The sequence below is a fragment of the Mauremys reevesii genome, linkage group 8, assembly GCF_016161935.1.
Source record: "Mauremys reevesii isolate NIE-2019 linkage group 8, ASM1616193v1, whole genome shotgun sequence".
Lineage (NCBI taxonomy): Eukaryota > Metazoa > Chordata > Testudines > Geoemydidae > Mauremys > Mauremys reevesii.
The window spans coordinates 72,208,976-72,228,145 of record NC_052630.1 but is presented as its reverse complement, the minus strand read 5'-3'; the positions used below and the strand labels follow the sequence as shown (position 1 = coordinate 72,228,145).

At 41.8% G+C, this 19,170-nt stretch overlaps 1 long non-coding RNA gene across 3 annotated transcripts in view; it reads right to left on the bottom strand.

Moving 5' to 3' along the window:
* The window catches only part of LOC120370985, a 74,208-nt gene that overhangs the window by 51,138 nt on the left and 3,900 nt on the right, over positions 1–19,170 (bottom strand). For 2 of the 3 annotated variants that reach the window (XR_005584096.1, XR_005584095.1), the window contains one exon: positions 17,949–18,023. The exons of the other annotated variant lie outside the window; for it this stretch is intronic. This is a non-coding gene — a long non-coding RNA (uncharacterized LOC120370985). The remainder of the gene's footprint in view (positions 1–17,948; positions 18,024–19,170) is intronic. 3 annotated transcript variants of the gene reach the window in all.

The following is a 19,170-nucleotide window of genomic DNA, read 5'->3' as shown; positions in this document are numbered from 1 at the left end:
TCTTCCCAGTAGTGAGGTGGGGTGCTCTCCGGCCAGTCCTGGCAGCTGCCCGGGGCTCCAGCGGTTCCTCCGGTAGGAGCTCCCTCAGGCAGGTCTGCTCTCCCCGGTGGCTGGGCACTGGCTGGGATGGAAGGGCTGGCTTTTATCCTTCCGGGTCGCCGTCTGACCCTCTGAGGGGCGGGCTCACCACTCTGTAGCCCCGCCCCTTCCTGTGTCCGGGGCTCAACCCTCTCCGGGGAGGAGGGGAGCCACACCAGCCCACTACAATAGGATGATTTATGTATGCCACAAAGTTCATTCCAAATACTGCTCAGCAAATTTAATTAATCTTAAGCTGACATAATGTAATTGAATTTATACTTTCGTATTTGTAGAGTACACAACTTTCCAGGAAACTATTAATAGCACTTGAAAGAACAAAAGATTAATCATCCCATGATACTGTACATTAATATCAATGGATTTGGGATGGGATTTTCAAAGGAGCCCTGAATTGGAGTTGGTCACCTAACACCTTTGGCTCTTTTGAAAATGCTAGTTGGTGGCCCACCTTTTTGTCTGTCTTTTTCTGGCCTGGTCTACACTAGGCATTTAAATCGGTTTTAGGAGCATAAAACCGATTTAACGCCAAAACCGTCCACACTAGGAGGCACCTTATATTTTTTTTTTGGCTCTTTTACTTTTCTGTCTCCTCCTCCTCCGAGAGGAGTACGCTAGTGTATCTAATATATCGGGATTAGGGTTAGTGATGAGGTGGGCTGATCGATTGATTGGCCTCCGAGCTATCCCACAGTGTCCCCCAGTGCCCCCGCACCGCTCTGGATGCAATCTGAACTCGGGGTCAGGTAAAAAGTCAAACAAAAAAAGAATATTTCTTTTTTCCTATTTCCGCTTTGCCCAGCCTCCGATCAGCCGCAAGCAGAATCAAAATCAAATCAAAAAAAAAAAAATAAAGAGCGCATGACCATGCGGATGAATCATCCGTTCTATCAGCGCTCCGATAAAGAAAAGATAAAAAAAATTTTTTAAAAATCAACACAGCACAGAGCGCCACAGCAGGAGCGCGCAAGCGTGTGCGAAAGCCACGAAAAGCCAAAGAATCAAATGGATGGATGACTGGACTGGAGGACTGAAGCCTCCAGTTCAGCCTGCAGCCTCGAAATGCTTATTTCTTGGCTGCTGAGCTCCAAATGCTCTAAGGGTCAAACACAGTCCAGCAGTGCAGGCATAGCTTGCAACACCCACCCCACCCCCCCACCCACCCCAGAGCTAAGGTAAAACAATCCTCTGACTGACTTTTACTGCATGTCTTTATTTAATGCTGCATGTGCAGCATATAACACAGCACTCCTTCAACCCACATCCTTCCTCCCCATGTGGCTGCTGGCTGGTGGCTAAAAGATGGAAATCACCATCCATCATCTCAGCCTGCTGATGGCTGCAAAAACTGGTAACCGTCCTGGTCATCAGCCTATTGGGCCTAATTTTTTCTGGGGGGGGGGGATGGATGGTGCAATATGGCTACCATCCATCCATAGCAACAGCAGCTTGACCCTGCATCACCCCCACCCCTCATCCAAAAAAGAGACCTGGGCTGGCCCTGCCTGGACTGCCTAGCTGGGCTGCTCTCCTCCACACACTGCTTCCTGTCTGGACTGGACTATCATAGCTGCTGCCTCCCTCATTTCACATTTCATCAGTGTGTCTTTCTTATTTATTTCATCTTATTTGTATCAATTCATGGGGGAGGGGGGGATCAAGTGGGGGGGGAAGAAACAAGAAAGAAGGGGAGAATCAGAAGCAAGGTTTGTTTAGGAGGCAGCCTGTCCCCCATAGCATAGCTGTAATTTCTCCAGGATCTCTGCACTGTCAGCTCTGTGCTCTCTGGTTCTGGTACACTAGGCATCTTCTACAGCACTAGTATATTTTATTGCACTTTTTAGATTTTTTTTTTCCAAAAGGAGGAGGGATTGATTGGCTGATTGCTTCAATTTTTTTTCTTTTGGCTTGTAATTTGGCTGCCAGGCTATGACACAGCCAATGGCACATGGCAAATCAATAATGGTGGCAAATTGGCTAGTAACCAATCTTTGGCTTATTTGCTGGCTGATCGCACAGGTCCAGCAGCAGGCAAAGGATGGCTAGCATGGTATGGTTTATCATCAATTTTCATGGGGGTTTGGAAAAGCATGGTTGATGGTGCACCATATCTCTGTCTGCTCTCTGTAGCAAGCAAAAGCTGCTGTGCATCGCCTGCACTGCTGCTGTGTGAGCGCATCTAGGCATCATAGTGGGCATGCGGCGAAAGCAAAACAATGAAAAAGATTGCCATGCTGGCAAAGCCTGCAGGGCAAAGCAGGGAAAAAGGTGAAAATGCTTGTCTCCCAGCTTCTTTCCCAGACGAACCCCAAAACCGTTTTTGCCATTACAGGCCACCAGAACCACCCATTTTACCCAATTTTTCAGGCCATGGGGTTTTGGGAGGAAGTAGGGCGTGGGGAGGCTATGAGGACGATGGCAACAGGGATAGCTGCTCTACTAACACGGACAGTAAACACCACCACCCCCATTTATGCATTTAGTACGCTTCCGGCCACCACCCAATTTATTTTTTATGTTTATTTTATGCAATTTTGTTTTACAAAATTTTATAAAAAACCGTTAGACAGTTGGGACCCTCTGGTGCCAAGCACCATAGCTTGGGTGTACTACGTCACACTATTGACCATATTGATTTTAACAGCATTTCTTAAACCTAGCTATTGGTGGTCTCCTTCTTATCAGAAAAGAGGACTATGTAGCCTCCTCTAGTCACTGTTACTGACACTCCCTTTTTACTGACACCTTATTAAGTGACCAGTAGGTCTTTCCCTCACTGGAGATCAAGTGCAGAAATTTACAACTGTGATGTTACACCCCATATTCTTCATAGAAATATGGTTATGATATCAATATGGCATAACTAAGATCTACTTTATGCAAGATGGCTCATGTAACATCATTGGAAAGGTTATGATTTACTGAATGTGATTATCCAATTGTATGCATGTATCATTTCTGTATCTAAAGTTAGGAATATTGACTATGTAACAATTACAACTGTGTGTATACATGGGGGGAGGGGAGGAACAACCACCAGACAGTAGGCAGTCCTCCTGAATGACCCATTTAAGAAGGACAATAGAACTCTGAAGATGCTAATCTCCCACCTTCCTGAGTTGCTTCCTGGGAGGCTACATTGACACTATAAGGTCAGGTGATAATGTCACCCGATGAAAAATACCCTCTTGGGCACTGCTGGTACTTTTCCTCTGTAGGGGGATGGGGATCAAACAAAGGACTCCTGCCTTAGGTAAATCCTTTTTAAGGGCTGGGGAGTGGGTTGATAGGGACTCTCCTCCATTGCCTACCCTACTGCTGAAAGTACCTGAGGTGAAAGGCAGGGATGAGTCCAGACAGGGGTCCAGTCTTTAAGAAGAGATAACTGGAACTCTAAGTTACAGAAACTCTGCATCCTGTCTAATTCAACATTTGGGGGTGAGAAATTACATTTTGTAAAATGTTTCTTTAGTGAATCAAGCTTAGTTTGCATGTTTTGTTTTATTTGCTTAGTAATCTGCTTTGTTCCGTTTGCTATCCCTTATAATCACTCAAAATCTGTCTTGTGTAGTTAATAAACTTATTTCTAGTTTAACACATAACCCAGTTTGTGTAATCCATATCTTGGGGGAGGAGGGAAAACAAGAAGCTGTGCATATCTCTTTTCACATTGAAGGAGAGGGCAAATTTTTATGAGCTTCCACTGTGCAGATTTTTCTATACAGCGCAAGACAAACCTTTGGGTCTGCACTCCAAGGGAGGTAGGCACCCAAGTGCTGGGGCAAGTCCCTTAAACTGAGTCTTCCCAGATCTGATCTCTGTCTTTCTGCAGCTGGGTGTGGCCCTGCCTGTGAATGTGCTAGAGGAGGCTTAAGAGCCTGTCTCAGCAAGACAGAGTAAAGGGGGCCTAGGCTGGTGGAACAGACAGGCTCAGTACATCAGGCAGCACTTAACGGGGGGCAACCTGTCACAACATGCCTGATCTTTTGGAGCCTGGAGTGCAACCTTATCATCCTGGCAGCTCTACTGTTATTACCCATGTATGGATAAATACTTCATGGCCTTTACCCCATGAAATCAGTTACTGATTAGGAATAAATATTTTATTAAAGATATTCAAATGCTTAAAAACTAATAGCAAAAAGAAATATTACAACATTTCTGTCCGTTCCAAAGAAGTAACTGCAAAGACTGTACAATATGAATACTGCTGCTTTCCTGGCTTGAAAATTATAGGGTAGGAAAAGATGGTAAAGATAACATGAATAGAAATTAATATTTCTGGGGGAAGCAGCAAATAAACATGCTGAGCCACCATGTCGTGTGCCTAATTAGTATTCTAAGAGAGATCCTTCATCTGTTTACAGCACCAGCTCTCCACAATTATGAGGGCCTTTGCCATGGCCATGTTTTGTTCACATGCCTGATTGTAGTGCTTGTAATCAGGGATTCAGGCTAGCACGAATGCAGTGTACTCAGCCTCAGGAGTGATTTTGTTCTTTATTCCTTTTTAATAAGAATCATACACTCTAAAAGGACGTGAAAATACTATTATTAAAATACCTTTAAATACGTTTAATGGTGCCACCTGCTGACTCAAAAATCCCTTTCCTCTAAGCCTTTATAAAGTATTTTGGCTAATTGTAAGTGCCCTCATGACTGTGCCTATAAATGGACCATGTCATTTAGTCTTTTCAGAAAGACTTGATAAAGACTCATTTCTAATAAAAAGCCTTAAGAGAAAACTCAAATATTTCTGCTTAGAAGAGCAAGCTTAATATCTAACAATAATACCATTACTGTATTTTAGATCTTCAAAGTGCTAAAAAGATATTTATTAATCTGTGCCTCCATTGGAAAGGTCTGAATTTAACTTTGTGTTGGATGATGGGTAATAAATATCAATAGGTAGCCGGTTTCCCTCTTTCAATTAAAGTATTTTCATCCCCACCTTATCATGTATAACACAAATTAAATTGTGGCAAAACCTCTCTGTTTCTTTGGGAATTCCAAAGGGCCATATGGAATTCCATATGGTTGTCTGTTTGTAGTATGTGAGATATAGTAACGAGGGGCTGGTGAATTTTCAGTTTCTTCTGGTCTTTTTTCCTCTCATCCCCTATCAGTTTTCCCCTCTAGAGGCTGCCAGCCTAAGAATCTATTCTCCCATCAAAGCAGAGAGGAATTATTCAGATAACAGTCATCAATGCTTACTTATTTAAGGCTAGATTAGAATACTTTCTTGAATGGGGGGTAGTGCAGAAACATACTGTCCCAGATGGAACTCAGGGATGGTTCAACACATGTCATTCCTCCCACCCCCACCCCAGTACTTTCAGCCCACTCCATGGGCTGGAGCCATTAGCCCTGCCTCCTCTGCCCTGGACAACCAGGCACACACAGAGGGAGAAGTCCATGCATTCTCCTAAGTGACTTGTCCTTTGTGTACCCAGCACAAGGGGGTATGGGTCCCTCTAACACCTCCTCATGCCTCTCACTCCTCCTCCCAGCACACCTATGGAAAGGCCAAGGAAAATCTAGCCCTAAATTTGTATCCAGCACAATTACAACAACATTGCCCCCTCTGTTTTATTTTATTTCTCCAGCTTTCCTCCAGAGATCGTCAGCTGGAGCTAAAGTTAGTTTTAAATCAGCAGGTACAAATAAACTTCCATCCAAGAGTTTTAAAAAGCTGGTTGAAGAGCTCATTGAACCCTTAATGTTGATTTTCAATAAGTCTTGGAGTACAGGGGAAGTTCCAGAAGACTGAAAGAAAGCTAATGTGTCAAATCAATTGTTAAACTGATTAAGTTTACAGATGACACAAAAATTGGGGGAGTGGTAAACAAGAGGACAGATCACTGATTCAGAGTGATCTGGATTGCTCGGTGAAGAAGGCAAATGCAAATAATATGGTTTTTAATATGGCAAAATGTAAATGTACACATCTAGAAACAAAATATCTAGACCATACTTATGCAATAGGGGATTTTATCTGGGGGAGCTGTGACTCTTGTTCAGAGTTCAGGATTGTGGTGGACAATAAGCTGAAAATGAACTCCCAGTGTGAGCCAAAACAGCTAATCACAGAAGTGTAGGACATGAAGGGACCTTGATAGGGCATCTAGTCCAGTCCCCTTCACTGAGGCAGGACTAAGTATTTATCTAGGCCATCCCTAACAGGTGTTTGTCTAACCTGTACTTAAAACCCTCCAATGATGGAGATGCCACAACATCCTTAGGTAATTTATTCCAGTGCTTAGCTACCATACAATTAGGAAGTTTTTCCTAATGTCTAACCTAGATCTCCTTTGCTGTAATTTAAGCCCATTATTTCTTGTCCTGTCCTCAGTGGATAATGTGAACAATTTATAATCCCCCCTCTTTCTAATTTTTATGCACTTGAAGACTTATGTCCCCCCACCCCCTCAGTCTTTTCTTCACCAGATTAAACAAACATATATTTGTGCAGTCTTTTCTTATAGGTTATGCTTTCTAGATCTTTAATCATTTTTATTGCTCTTCTCTGGACTTTCTCCAGTTTGTCCACATCTTTCCTAAAGGGCAGTGCCCAGAACTGGACACAATACTCCAGCTGAAGCCTTAACAGTGCTGAGTAGAATAGTATAATTACTTCTTGCTTACAATACTCCCGCTAATACATCCCGGAATGATGTTCGCTTTTTTTTTTGCAATGTTATTACATTGTTGACTCATATGTAGTTTGTGATCCAACATTAACCCCAGATCCTTTTCTGCAGCATTCCTTCCTAAGCAGCCATCGCCCATTTTGTATTTGTGCAATTGATTATTCCTTCCTGGGTGTAGTACTTTGCATTTATTCTTATTGAATTTCATCCTGTTTATTTCAGACTATTTCTCCAGTTTGTCAAGATCTGAATTCTAACCCTATCCTCCAAAGTATTTTCAACCTCTCCCCACTTGATATTGTCTGCAATTGTTTCTATGTCATTATCCAAATCATTTATAAAGATATTGAATATAACTGGATCCATTACATATCCCTGCAGTTCCCCACTCAATACTCCCTTCCAGCTTGACTGTGAATCATTGGTAACTGCTCTCAGAGTATGGTTTTCCAATCAGGTGTGCACTCACCTTAAGTAGGTTCATCTAGGCTATGTTTCCCTAGTTTGCTTATGAGAGGGCCATATGAGACAGTATCAGAAGCTTCCCTAAAGCAGAGCTATATCACATCTAGTAGTTCTTCCCATCCACAAGGCTTGTTTCCCTGGCAAACAAAGATTAGGTTGATTTGACAAGATTCGTTCTCGACATATCCAAGTCAAGTGTTATGTATCACCTTATCTTCTAAGCAGAGGTGAAAGTAAGCCAGAGCCCTGCTGCCACTACCCCGGGGCTCCGGCAGCCAGGCTCCAGTGGCGATTTAAAGGGCCCAAGGCTCCTGCCACTGCAGGGAGCCCCGTCCCTTTAAATCTCCGATAGAGCCCTGTCGCCACTACCCCAGGGCTCCGGAGGCAATTTAAAGGGCCGGGGCTCCCCGCTGCCTGAACCCAGCTGCCGGAGCCCCGGGGTAGCAGCGGCAGGGCTCCATTGGAGATTTAAAGGGCCTAGAGCACCGCTGCAGTAGCGGTGGCCAGAGCACCAGACCCTTTAAATTGCCCCTGGGCTCCCTGCAGCTGGTAGCTCTGGAGATGATTTAAAGGCTCTGGGGCACCCAGCCACAGCCAGAACCCTGGGGCCTTTAATTCTTGATGGAATAAAACCTGCCTCTTCCAATTGAGGCCCCACCTCTTCTGGTTGAGGCCACGCCCCTGCCCAGGACTCCGGCATACCGGTAAATCCTTTAACTTACTTTCACCCCTGCTTCTAGGTACTTACAATCTGATTATTTGCTCCATTATCTTTCAGGGAACTGAAGGTAAGATAACTGGTCTATAATTCCCTGGGTTGTCCTTATTCCCATTTCTATAGATAAGTACTACATTTGTCCTTTCCCAGTCCTCTGGGACCTCTTCCATCCTCCACGAGTTCTCAAAAAATAATCACGAATGGCTCAGAGAGCTTGTCAGACAATTCCTTAAGTATTCTAGGATGTATTTTTGTCAGGTACTGCTGACTTGAAGACATCTAACTTGTCGAAATAATTCATTCACTATTTTAGCCTCAGATCTTACCCCATTTTCACTGATGGTCACTATGTTAGTCATCTAATCACTGTTAATCTTTCTGGTGAAAACTGAAACAAAAAGGGCATTTAACACTTTGGTCATTGCTGCATTTTCTGTTATTGTCTTTCCTGCCTTATTGAGTAATGGGCCTATCTTGTCCTTAGTCTCTCTCTTGCTTCTAATGTGTTTGTAAAGGGTAACAAGCAAACATTTTGTGTCCCAAGCTAATGTAATCTCATTTTTTGCCTTGGCCTTTCTAATTTTGTCCCTATATTTTTGGGGTGGTTTTTTTTTTCTTAAAATTTTCCATCCTTCATAATTTCATTTAGTTTCCACTTTTTATGACACATTTTTTGAGTTTCAGGTTCTTGATCTCCTCGTTAAGCCAAGGTGTGTCTACCATACTTCTCTCTCTCCTACGCATTAGGATAGTTTGCTCTTGTGCCCTTAATAATGTCTCTGAACAACTGCCAATTCTTGGAGACCACCATTTTTCTCCATCATCCATATACCCCTTGTAGATGGCCAGGAACAAAGTTGAGGCAAACTGCTTTATCCAAGGCAAATGTCATTTCTGCTCCAGAGATTGGGTGGCAGCTGGAGTTTGTGTAGCAAGAGTCTGGCACTTCAGCAATGTGCTTGAATTATGATGGCTGGAATAATTTGACATTCCACGGGGCACTTGAGTCTCCTGCACCACCACTACTGCTCTGAAGCCACTATGTTGGCACATTGAAATATTCCTTTCAATTCACAGTAGGTTTAGTTTTTGTAAGTTTACAGCTGTCTATTCTTTTTCCTGTGATTCCTAATTATGTCAAGGAGGATGGGGATTTTGCTAAGCTAGACAGTGTTAATTTAGCAGTCTCCATTGGCAGGAGAATATTAAATGTTTAAATGTATGATAGAAAAAATTATGTCCTGGATAGTCTGAGGATAAATGACTATGAGCTTATGGGGGGAAATTATGCAAATAGATAGTAAGTACAATCATTGGAACAGCTTGACTTTTAGAATTTATCCAGAAGTTGAGAATTAAGAAGCAGGAGTAGAATATTGCTGTGTGCATCACATCACCTGCTCCCACAGAGAAACTACAAAAGAGGACTTGAGAGGAAGAAAAAGTCTATCATGTTTATCACATGGAGATCCTTGGGAATTACATTCTTTAGGGAAGTCTTGGGGTGAAGCAGAGTTTGCAAGGATGCATCCAAACAAACGCAACAGATCCTGGGAATCCACAGGCAAGGGTGTGCCTTCATTAGCAGATATGAGCGATCCTGTGCTGACAACTGGCCATCCAGATGGTCTCCCTGCCTACATTCCTGCCCCTAGCAGCATGGATCTGGCAAAAGCCTCACTGCTCTTGGTTAAGTCCCCTATGTCTGCTTGGGTACAGTAGCTAGGTGCTTTGCACGAGTTAACCAAACTGTGTTATCTCCCAACTGTATTTGCACATAGAATCTAGAGGGTCTAGAGAGAATGGTGCTGGTACAATGGCCATCTGCCTACACCATCCAGCCCAGGTGAGTAGCACCTCTAGGGCTCAAGTAAAAGGACACAACAGTGGCATTGCAACAGCAGTAGCACTTCCTCCCTGTCACATGATCAAAGGGGGTGCTCAGCTTCTTAAGCACACAGTTATCTAAAAATCAGCTATTCCTTCTGTTATGCTCTTTCCTTAAGGGGCTAGTACCGGTGTGGGGTTTGTAAGCCCCATCACATTTGGCATAATCTTCTGGGTTCTGCTTCTGTGGCCCCCAGGTTTACAATAGAAGTAACGATAAAGGTTTCAGCAGAACTGCTTCCATTGACATCCCATAGGAAAGATTTTTCAGTGGTTGCTGCTTCTGAGCTAATAGACCGTGTAGGCCATTAAAGGTCTCTATGTGTAAGGAACAAAATCATTGCTTTCCTTCTCCCTTCCAAGGGTCACAAGTGACTGCTGCAAGAGCAGCTTCCAGGAGCAGAAAGTGAGGTGGGAGGGTCCAGACTTGTCCCCTAGCAGAGGTGAGGGCTGAACCTCTGGTTCTTTTATTTGCTATTTAACATGGAGATTTACATGGCTTTCTAATACATTCTATGCTGCCACCATCTGGCCCTTGGTATAATAGTAGGTTTTCTAGTTTTCAATTACCTACAGCCCTATCAGAGTTTTCCATAGGCTGGAAAATAGCAATACTTTTCCTGAGGTGATTTTACAAGACTTTAAAGACTTGCCATTGACCAAGAAGCATTTACAGGAGCATTTACACTGATATTTGTAGCATAGATATGCACCCCAAAATCTGTCAGCATAGGAGAGGCTGGCACCCATCAACATGAATAACTATCCATGACACTCATTGCAACAGTGCAGCCACTCTGATATGCTCTCCCTCACTTCTTCTCCTGAGTGAGGTGCTTAAGTGTCCCTTACCACCAAGATATAGGCCAGGTCTACACTACACACTTACTTCGGTATAGCTATGTCGCTCAGGGTGTCACCCCAAATGACGTCGTTATACCAACCTTAACCCCCCATGTAGACAGCACTATGTCGGTGGGAGAGCTTCTCCTGCCAACACAGCTACCATCTCTCATGGAGGGGGAGTTAAGCTGACGAAGAGCCGTCTTCACCAAATGCCCTACAGCAGCACAGCTGTACTGGTGCAGCTGCACCAATGCAAGTTTGTAATGTAGACTTGCCCATAGTAAGCTACATCTATTTTCTGCAGCCAAAGCCCAGGAAATTCTGCAACACCTTTATTTGAATTAAATACTAGAAATAAGACTATGACTAGAACAGTCAGTGCAATAATCAGCTAAATGTTTCTACCAGTATGATCAGCAATGAAATAGTTAATCATATTGATATTTAAATTATTTCATTTCCTAGTTAACATCCCTGTGTGTGAAGGGCAGCAACTCAGAGCACTCTGAGCTATTGTTTCAGGCTGTTGGCAGCCTCAGGGAGACATTGCGATCCTACATCAAGTTACACTCTGGTAATATTTTCAAAGTTTTCTTCATGGCTAAAAAGACCAGAAACATTTTAAAATGAAAGCTTGGATTCTGGAGCAGTTTTCTGTAGCTACATAAAGAAACAAATTTCCCTAGGTATTCTGTGTGCTACCCAACATCCTGACTGTGGGGTGTCTAGACAAACTGGGGGGAGAGGTTGTGAGGGACCAGGGGTGACCATAGTATAGTCACATGCATGTGTACACACATATAGGTGACCCTGTTGTGATCCTTCCTTCTCCCTATGCATCTACTCCATGGGAATTATTTACATCTTCTTAATAGATAGAGAAAGGGAGCAGACTTTGTAGAAGGCCACTTGAGTTATGGGGAGCTCATGTACAAGAGACACATGGTAGCCCACACATCCCTTTCAATTCCAGTGACAGATCAAATGTCAGATCCCTCTATGCTCCTTCCGTATCCAATATATTCTTAGAATGCTAGTGACTGATCTAGAAAATAAGATACTTATTCAGTGTACGAATTAGAGGAGCAGCTGTTTTCAATATTCCTGTGTTGAAAACAACTGCTTCTCCAGTTAGTACACCGAATGCTTATTTTCTTGTTGAAAGAGTTAAACTGTCATTACAACACATACAGAAGACACTTTCAATAAGAAGGTATTCCAATCTATACTAAATAACAACTTCCTTTTAATTGTTTTTAAAATATAGACTATTTTAATTATTTCAGTAATAGTACATATTATGATGTCATTACTCACTACAACTGCTGATATGCCAAATTATGTAAAAATAATTTGAAAGTTAAAAAAATGAAAATTTTCAAGATGAAGTGTTTCCATTTATTTTAACAGGAAATTTCATTGAAATAATACAATTTCATGATAAAATATTTAATTCCAATTAAACAGCTTTTTCTGACAAACAGAAAAATTTCCTACCAACTCTACTTAGGGGTTCAAAATCTGGATCTGAATTTTGCAATCTGTGACCACCTGCATTTTAAAAACATTTGTCACTGCCAGTTTTGTTATTTCTATATGTTATGGTTTTGCACACACAGAGAATAGTCACGTACTTTCTATAAAGATGACCTTTGATATTAGTATAAAGAAGAGAACAGAAAGAAAAAAAGTGTCTCCATGAGACAACACACAGCATGTGTCCATCCGTTTTCTGACAAGATCATTGAACTGAATACAAAATGGCTGCCTTCCTCTAGTCCATAGTGATTAGAATGAGGTTTTCAAAACCGCCTAAAGGAGTTGGACTCCCAGTTCCCATTAAAGTTAATTGAATCCCACCACCAAAATACCTCAGTTTTAGAGATATACAATGAAAGCAAATGCTTGACAATTATATAACTACATTCACTAGAAAACAAAGTTTTTACTTCTAAAATGGGACGATTACAGAATAGTTTTGTATCTGAGGTACAAGATCAAGAGTTGTTGGATTTTTCAGTTAGCTGGCAATTTTTAAAGAAAAAAAATAATTCTGGATTGAATGAAATGTTTTGTTCAACCCACAACAAAATGTTTCATTTTTGGTTTTGAGCATTTAACATTTAATTTAAAAAAATTAAAGGAAGTTTCTAAATAAAGCCATTTCAAAAAAAAATTTTAAATGAAACATTTCATTTTGAAAATATCAAAATGAAATCTTTTAAAAAATTGTTGGTTTCTTATTTTCACCAAATTATGTCAGCAAAAATTACATTTTGTGAAATGTTTCAGTGTCACCAAATCTGTACATTTCCACCAAAAAATTTTAGTTCAAAACATTTCACTCAGCTCTAGTTGCAAACCTTTGAAAATAGGTGTTTGCATCAAAAATATAGACAAACCTCATAATTATAGGTACTAGTTTAGTATAGTTGGTGCTTGCTTATATATCCAGTTTCTCTGGCCCCAGTTTTTCCTTAAACATATTTTTGGTGGGAGAAGATGTGAACACTATAGGAACTGGCATGCCATATGTTTCCTCACTTATGGGGATGAACAAAATAAAGAATGCTTCATTTCATTTTTAAAGTGGGCTCTGAGTGATTTTGGAGAACATTGATGCCCTGTGATATCTGCAGAACACAGCACTGGGACTGTAAACTCTCTATTCCTCCTTACTTTTGTAATAAAAGAATAATGAGCTCAGCGGTGCAGAAGCAATGCATCACACTCTGAAAGATATCTCAAAGCCCATTCTGCCGCTTCATTGGTGTGTATTAAAATTAATGAGTTTCTGCTAGAGAAGGAAGGAGGTGTCCCTACATGCGAATGAAATCTCTAATCTTTACATTGTAACACTACTGCTGAGCAAAGCAGCAATCTGTGCAGCTTAGTCTCAAAAAAGTCGGCTGCTTTTTTTCCAGGGGCAAAGTGGGGACAGAGTGAAGATGCTGCAGGAGGAAACAAAGCTTTTCAGTTATATCTTAACACTAGTGAAATCTGGATTGCCAGGAACCATTGCTTTTTCCTAATTTCATTTATATAACAGAGTGAAAAAACTGACCATGCTGAAAGCCAGCCAACACCTGAAGCTGCTAGCTCAGCCAATATAACCCTAGTAGTTAATGGATCTCAGTTATGCATTATTTTTTGTTCACAGGAACAGATATCTGGAAATGAATGCATTCGACTTATACATTTTGATGAACCTGTCTTTCACAGTGGTTTTGAGCCATTAATGAAGCATAATTGTGAAGCACCTATTGCATTGTTACTTTATCCAATTATAAAAAGGTGGTTTCATTAAAACTGCTCAGTTTCATCCCAAATTCTTCAAGTTTCCATATCGTTTCAAAGAGGAATCAATAAGACATTGCCGCGTCAACATCTTTTTCAAGTGTTTTTCCTGCTTCTGAGGTCCAGTGGTGGATCTGAAAAGCTATTCACCATCCTGAGGAAGAAGTCAGGAAAGTTTGACAGATGGAAAATCATTAAATTTCACCAGCAGTTTCAGGACTGATGTCTGGTGGTAGGGTATGTTACCTGGAGATCTGTGCAGCGTCAGCGTGCTCTCTGCACATTTTCTTGAGGTTCAAGCCATGTCAGTTTAGTACCCTCCAGCCTCAGTTTTCAAAAGGGACTGATAAATTTGGGTATCCAACTTGACAAACTTCAGAAGATTTGGAATCTCTGCAAGTGCAGACCAGCAGTTCTTTGAAAGCTGGGCCCCTTCCAAGGTGCTTCAGGTTGAATCCCCCAAAACTGAGGCACCCCAAATCACTAGTAATTTTTGAAAATGTAAGCCCTACAGTTGAATGTTTGGCCTAATCCTGTGAGCTGTGCCATACCAGCCTCATGGGATGCAGAGAGAGGCCAGCTTGGTGTATAAAGGAGAAAAAAAATACCAACCACATGGGACCAGGGCAAAGTGGAACAGCACTGATTCCTGAGCAGTGCCATTCCCTGGAACTGCACAGCCTACAGAAGCTGTTACAATCCCAGTGCTATAAAAACCCCTGCAGGGACCAGGGAGATGGATGGGTCTCAGATGGTGTGTTAAGTTGCCAATGAGCTCTGCATAGGAGCTGATAACGGTAGGGTAACCCACTCCATCATTACTGAAAAAGGGGTTCTGCACTATGATGCAGGTCCTCCTCGCTCCAAATGGAGATTGGTGGAGAGCGTGAGGCAGTCTCCCTGGATGTGCTCCCTAGCGGGTTGTTCACCCAGGAAGAAGGATTCAGGCTATTAATCTTCATACAGACAGATTTTAGGCCAGTAGTTGTCAAAGAGATCTCTCAAAACTGAGTGATTGGGCAACAAAATAGAAGATGAAATTCAACGCTGATAAATGTAAAGTAAGGCACACTGGAAAAAATAATCGTAACTGTACACACAAAGTGATGGGGTCTAAATTAGCTGTTGCCACTCAAGAAAGATCTTGGAGTTATTGTGGATTCTTCTCTGAAAGCATCCACTCAATGTACAGCAGCAGTCAAAAAAAGCTAACAATGTTAGGAACCATTAGAAAAGGGATAGATAAGACAGAAAATATTATAATGCCACTAAATAAATCTATAGTACAACCGCACCTAGAATACTGTATGCAGTTCTGGTCACCTCATCTCAAAAAAAAGATACATTAGAATTGGAAAAGGTACAGAGAAGGGCAACAAAAATTATTAAGGGTATAGAACAGCTTCCATATAAGAAAAGATTAAGGTGGCTTGCTTCCATGCTGATGATGCTCATTAAAAAAAAGGCGTTAATTTAATTTGTGACTGAACACCTTGGGGGAGAACTGTATGTCTCCTGTTCTGTTTTAGCTGCATTCTGCCATATATTTCATGTTATAGCAGTCTTGGATGATGACCCAGCACATGTTGTTCATTTTAAGAACACTTTCACTGCGGATTTGAAAAAACGCAAAAGGTGGTACCAGGGCCAGCTCCACACCCCAGCGCAGCAAGCACGCGCGTGGGGCGGCCCTTTCCCGGGGGGGCGGCAGATTGGGCTGGCGGACCTCCCGCAGGCATGACTGCGGATGGTTCGCTGGTCCCGCGGCTCAGCTGGACGTCCCGCAGGCATGACTGCGGCAGCTCAAGCGGAGCCGCCGGACCTGCGAACCGTCCACAGCTGCGGGAGGTCCAGCCGAGCCGCGCGACCAGCGGACCATCTGCAGTCATGCCCGCGGGAGGTCCGCTGCTCCCGCGGCTCCGGGGCGCCTCCCGCGGATGACTGCTTGGGGCGGCCAAAAAGGTAGAGCCGCCCCTGGGTGGTACCAATGTGAGATTTCTAAAGATAGCTACAGCACTCTACCCAAGGTTTAAGAATCGGAAGAGCCTTCCAAAATCTGAGAGTGACAAGGTGTGGAGCATGCTTTCAGAAAACTTAAAAGAGCAACACTCAGAAGCGGAAACTACAGAACTCAAACCACCAAAAAAGAAAATCAACCTTCTGCTGGTGGCATCTGACTCATATGATGAAAATGAACATGCATCAGTCTGCACTGCTTTGGATTGTTATCGAGCAGAACCCATCATTCGCATGGATGCGTGTTCTCTGGAATGGTGATTGAAGCATGAAGGGACATATGAATCTTTATCACATCTGGCATGTAAATATCTTGCAACACTGGCTACAACAGTGCCACATGAACGCCTGTTCTTATTCACAATGTCACCTGAAAGTGAGTAGTGGGCAGCATTATCTCCTGCAAATTGTAACCAAGCTTGTTTGTCTGAGCAATTGGCTGAAGTAGGACTGAGTGGACTTGTAGGCTCTAAAGTTTTACATTGTTTTATTTTTGAGTGCAGTTATTTTTTATACATAATTCTACATTTGTAAGTTCAACTTTCATGATAAAGATATGCACTACAGTACAGTATGAGGTGAATTGAAAAATACTTTTCTTTATAGTGCAAGTATTTGTAATAAAAAAATAAAGTGAGCACTGTACACTTCATATTCTGTGTTGTAATTGAAATCAATATATTTGAAAATGTAGAAAACATCCAAAAATATTTAAATAAATGGAATTCTATTATTGTTTAACAGCGTGATTAATCACACAATTCATCTTTTTAATCACTTGACAGCCCTAGTATAGAGTCATATTGATTTTGAATCTGAAAGTTATATGATGTGGAAAGTGCCTTTAAAGGAGTTGTCAAGGCTGATAGGCCAAAAGATATAACCAGGTGTGTATGTTTCTATACCTGGCCAGAAAGGATGTAACAGACAGCTGGAGAGCTACAGGATGCCAAGAAAAGAGAAAGACAAAGGTTTGTTTGTTTTGCAGGATTAAGTCTAAACAGACATTCTCATAAGGACTTGAGACTTTCAAATTGCTCGTAAAGTAATTTTGGGGGGGGCATTTGAAGCGTTAAATTTTAGATCTGGACTTTCATTTTCCTTTTTCCTCTTTCCTCTGATTACAGCAATCTTGAGATACCATGTAGTTGGCAGAGTTATCAGCTCTTTTGTTTTGCCTTTATTGCTGGTGGTATGTCTGATGCTTAAGAACTGTTAGTCACCTCATTTTGCTGATTGAATGCAAGTTATTTAGCAGTTATCCCAGAAAGGCAGAACATGAGAGGCACAATTCCTATAGCCCCCTTCATTTCTGAAACAGCACAACATTCACTGCTAGGAGGGAGTCTCCTTCCTCAAGGCCCTGTAGTAAGTCACTTACTCAAGTCCACCCTCCCTGTGTAGCTGGCATACAACCCCACAGATACTTTTGTGTAAATCATTGTAATACCACAGAGCTCCCACCAGGGGGAAACGTCACACTAGACCTAATTATATATTTAAAATGTAACTACTCTTTTATCAAAGTCAAATCAACACCTATGGCTGGGCAAATTTGATGAGACTTAACTCACATGTATCCTTTTTTAAAAGCAAATATACTAAAATAAATAAATATTGCTTCCTATCTGATATAGAGATGTGAATTGGGCTATAAAGCAGTTGGGCCTACATTTACTTGTAGTTAAAAATATTTAACAAACAAGCATGTTTTTATATATTATTCATTAATCAATGTTTAATATAGTTTTAAAACTTCTCTCTGAAGGCAAACTGCTTGGGCTCTATTTACGTAGCAAATATAATTTCATCAGGAGATTTCCCTCTCCAAACTACAGGAGTGCACCTAACAGAAGGTTTGGTTTTCCAAGTCATTAAGGCCTACTTATCTCAAATATGTGATCACTAGATTACCATGGGACTGAGAGCTAAAGGGAGGCTGGGTAGGTAGAATGGATTAATCCACTAACCTTCAACCCTGGTAATCTGAGGCCAAATGCTGATTTAGTTTACAACTTCTCTCTCTTCTTATCTTAGTCTTCAAACTGTAGGCAGATATCAAAATTATTGAAGGCCAGATCCTGCCAGCCTTACTTACATTAAGTAAGCCTTAGCTCTAGGGATACTCCTCTGAAATTAGTAAGCCTACTCTTAGAGCAAGTCTCTTCTCAGTCAGAGTAAGGCTGGAAGAATTTGGCCCTGAATCAGCACACAACTGGCCACTCTGGTATAACAATGTAAATGCCAGTGGAATACAGCTCAACATTCCAGCTGACCATTAAATTTTGCAGTACTGTGTCACAAATGAAGATCCCAGACTGTCAGTTTGGACAGAACTGAAAAACTGCCTTATTATGGCAGTTTAGAGATAGCACCTATGCAGATATCCCCGGTTCTAATTTTAGCAGCAGCCGTTTTCACCAAACACTCGTTTATTTCTGATCTCTCTCTCAGCAGGCCTGTGTGTGTTTGTTTGCCTTGTTCCCAAAGGATCCATTTAGACGAGAGACTGATATACAGTGTGAATGCTGGGGGCTGTGTGTACTCTTTTGGCCAAATACTTTGCCATTTGAGACATATATTCACTGCAACAGAGATAGATGGTGTATTTTGAGCTGTCTAAGCATTACCCAGCTGGAAAGCCATATTTTGTCTCCTGTAAAACTTGCAGCAGTGTTTCCTTTCATTCTTCACCCCCTATAAATTGAGGTGTCATAAAAGTCACAACACTGCAAAATTCACTGGTTGCCATGAAATTATTGATCGCAAAGCATTCTGGTATGAACCATAATGCATACTGATTCCTCTCCCTGAGGAAGGGAGCATGAAAGAGGCTATTTTCCTTTTGGAAAAATTATTCTGTCCCTTAAGTGATAGTGTTGCTTTCCTTTAGATGCTGTTCAGAAGTTTGTTAATCATAGAAGTTAGTTTTTAAGAGGGTTCCCACCCCCCCATGACATTTTACACTATTATTGGTAATGTATTTATCTCATTCATACTAAATCATAAGTGAAGTTTTACCATATTTGCTAGAGGTAACCCATAAAGCCTGCCATTTTCCATCACACTGACCCACAGGGGTTCAGATTTGGAGAAAGTCTACAATGCATGTGACTTACAGCAGCTTAGCCTCATTTAGATTAATTAGGCCTCCTCTGAATTTGGCTCTGTATGGGCAGACCTATTCACATC